The sequence below is a fragment of the Panicum hallii genome, unplaced genomic scaffold, assembly GCF_002211085.1.
Source record: "Panicum hallii strain FIL2 unplaced genomic scaffold, PHallii_v3.1 scaffold_10, whole genome shotgun sequence".
In the NCBI taxonomy this organism is placed as follows: domain Eukaryota; kingdom Viridiplantae; phylum Streptophyta; class Magnoliopsida; order Poales; family Poaceae; genus Panicum; species Panicum hallii.
In genome coordinates, this window is record NW_020356153.1 from 83918 (window position 1) to 87314 (window position 3397).

Consider the following 3397-nt stretch of genomic DNA (forward strand, 5'->3'; position numbering starts at 1 on the left):
ATCCATAGGAATTTGTAATAAAATCCAAAAATTGTCAAACCAGTTTTGTTGTACTCCAGAAGTTTACCTCTACAACCTCAACCTTGATTATTAGAGTCTGGTTTGAAACCAAATTCGTTTTGAGTTATTTAAAGTTTAGCAAAAAGGTATCTTGAGTATAACTTTTGCATGCAAGCTCTCTTGCTTGTCATTTTTGGTGTGTAGCCTGTTTAGGATATGAATGAGCTTGCGTGCAAATTTCACCTGCAGTACTGAACCCTAACTTGAACTAATTGAAACTTATGCAAATCAAGCTTGAAATTGTTTAAATTTATTCAAGCATGTTACTAAGGTTTTCATGCTTAGATCTTTTTACCGTGTTATGTTCTATAATTGAGTAGTTCATAGTAAATCTTTCAAGAATTTATGGCACTGTTTTGCCTAAGGTTTGAATTTAAACTTGAAATTTGAACTTAATTCAAATGCTTTAGTTTCTATTTTCAGAAATTTATGAAAAATTCATAGTAAGCTCATCTGTTAGAAATAAGACTACCCACAAAAATTCAAGGCCATACCCTTTGTGGATTTCAAAATAAAAATCAAACTTGTTAACCTAATTCAATTAATCCAATTAATTATGATAATTGAATTAAGATACAAATAGTAAGTTTGAATTCAAATTTCTTGTTTTATGAGGTTGTGTTTATCAATTTGTTAGATTGTAACTTTATCGTGAAGTAAAGTTCTTAACTCGAGAACCACCTAATTAAAATCACTGCATATCATGTAGAGTCAACGACACTCGATGACGGAGTCTACGAACTAGTCCCGGAAACCGAGCAAGGGTTTTCTGAAGAGCAGGTGAACGTCACCGAGGATTTAACTGAAGGCCCGAACCAAGGTTCGGAAGTCTTTGATATCCCTCACCCCAGCCCCGCTCAAGAAGGCAAGCCCCAATACATAACCCAGTATTTTAATTTACTACACTTATACAGTTTTATACTTATATATCTATATTATGCACTAAGTCTAGGAGTTGAAATGGAACCCTAGATGCATGAATCCTAGGAACCTATGTATTGTGCCTGAGTCCTTATTGAATAGATGCTCTGCTAATAGGACCGGCAGAAGTCGAGTGATTTCCTGTCACTCGCGCGATATAGGAGTTGAATGTTTACTATTCTGCAATCACTATAAGGATGATGGATGGGGTCATGTGCGTTATCATGACTTGGAAGGTCACCCCGTCTGTGTGGATAAAAGTTGATAAGGTCGCAGTGTGTGGTAGTTGTGGTCAAGTGTTTGAAAGTACTAGACACATGCCGCGAATTATGGTAAGCGGTAAGCCTAGTAACCAATCGGCCCGAGGAGTGGAGATACCCCCCCCCACCACTTGTAATTTGGTTTTTCGCACACGCACCAATGTGCGGGAGTACGTTCCGCACAGCGGACAGGAGTACGGTCATATAGTTGCACTACAGACGTACGTCCTGCACATTTGTGTGCGTACGGTCCTACAGTTGCTTGTGGTGGCCCTGATCCACGAGTCGGAATGAAAGGCAAACGGTTGCTTCGGAATGATCATTGGATGTTCCAAGCGTGTGAGTTAGGTTTACCCTTGCAAGGTTATGAAATTTGATTCAGAACTGTTCGTTTCTCGCGGAGATTGAGACTGCTTGCTCCCTCTGCCACATAGAGTAAGAACAGTAACTATTGTGGGAATAATCTTGATGAATGCTAATCTCTACCTTGCTTGTCTAGTATAGATGCTTACCTAGAATGGTTAATGAAACTAAAATCTGAAAGCTAAAACATAAAAGTTAGATCATACTCTTTGTTGCTTTTCAGCAAAAAGAAAACCAGAACCCCTCAATCCTCCATGGTCTAGCTCCGGGCTAAGTATACCCAATCTCGGTTAAGTCTTGCTGAGTATTAGTATACTCAGTCTTGCTAGTCTGTCTTTTAGGTATGGCCTGTAAGAACCAAACGGATAGTTCAGCCTGGCCATTCTCTGTTCCGTTTGGCTGGTCCATGGAATGGGATCCGTCCCCAGCTGGCAATGACCCTCCGGAATGACGCCATGTTTCGGGCTGAGTGTGGTGTCAACTTTCGCGACGTGTGTAGTCGCGTGTTAATTTCTTCCGCTGTGACTCTAAAGAAGCTTGCATAGCTTGTGGTTTAAAACAATGTTTGTAAAAGTTTACTTAAAGTTTGAAACAGATTGTAATAATGTTTAATGTTTCTGTGAATTAAAAGTTGGTGAGCTGTGGTGTGATTGTAAACTCACCTTCGTGCGAGGTAAACCTACCTCGATCCTGTGTAACCGTGGTTGAATCGGGCGGTGACCCAACAGACGAGTGGGTTGTTCCGTTTGAGGTGCGTTGAGTTAGTATCGCCTGTATGGTGATGACTAACACACTTGATCCGGAGTAATTGAAGCGGATTGGTTCTGCCACAGCCCAGTTCTTGCATGGTTTGTTTTGTACAAATAGATCTTGATCCTAGCACTAGCTGTTTAATTTATTTTTTCATGATTAACTTGCGGAGTGAAAATGGCTAAAAATTTTACAGTGAGTTTGTACTTAAGTGACATGCTCTGCATAAAAATCTCAACCCCTAGAAAATGCCTCTACGAGTTGTGTGGTTTAATTCATGCCTACTGTTAAAAATGGCCGTTTACAAAATAAAAAACCACTCACTTACTTAATGAAGTCAGTTAATCTAGATAAGTACTCAATAAATGATTACCCAAGGAAAAGAAAATAAAATGTTCGACTACTTAACTTGAGTTTTGTCGAATGACTACTTTATAGTGTAATAATTATTTATCTTGTACCATTAAAACCACTCATACATGTGCATTCATATAGAATCGACTACTCTCACTAACGGAACCTATGAGCTGGTGCCCGAGTCCGAGAGTGAGTAGCGCGAAGCTCAAGTTAATCTAACTCAAGTCACTGAAGACCCAAACCAAAGTTCAGAAGAACCCGCAACTAGTTTTGCCCAAGAAGGCAAGCCCCGGTGCATGATCCCAGTATTTCAATTGATGCAACTACTGTTCCTTTTATCTGTGCATTTAAGTTCATAGGAGTTGATTGGCACCCTAGCTGTATGATCCTAGGCACCTATGTATTGAATACTAGAACTAAGAGTTCGATTAGATGCTCTGCTAATAGGCTCGGTAAAAGTCGAGTGGTTTCCTGCCACTCACTAGAATTATAGGAGTTGAATGATTTTACCACATACTGCAACTATAAGGTTAACAGGCGGGGCTTTGGTATGATACTCATGGTTGAGGCCCCATCTGAGTAGAAAAAATGCTAAGGCCACAGTGTGTGGTAGTGGTGGTTAAGCGTTTGAACGTACTAACCACATGTCAAAAATATGGTACTCGATAAGCTTAAGTACCTCATTG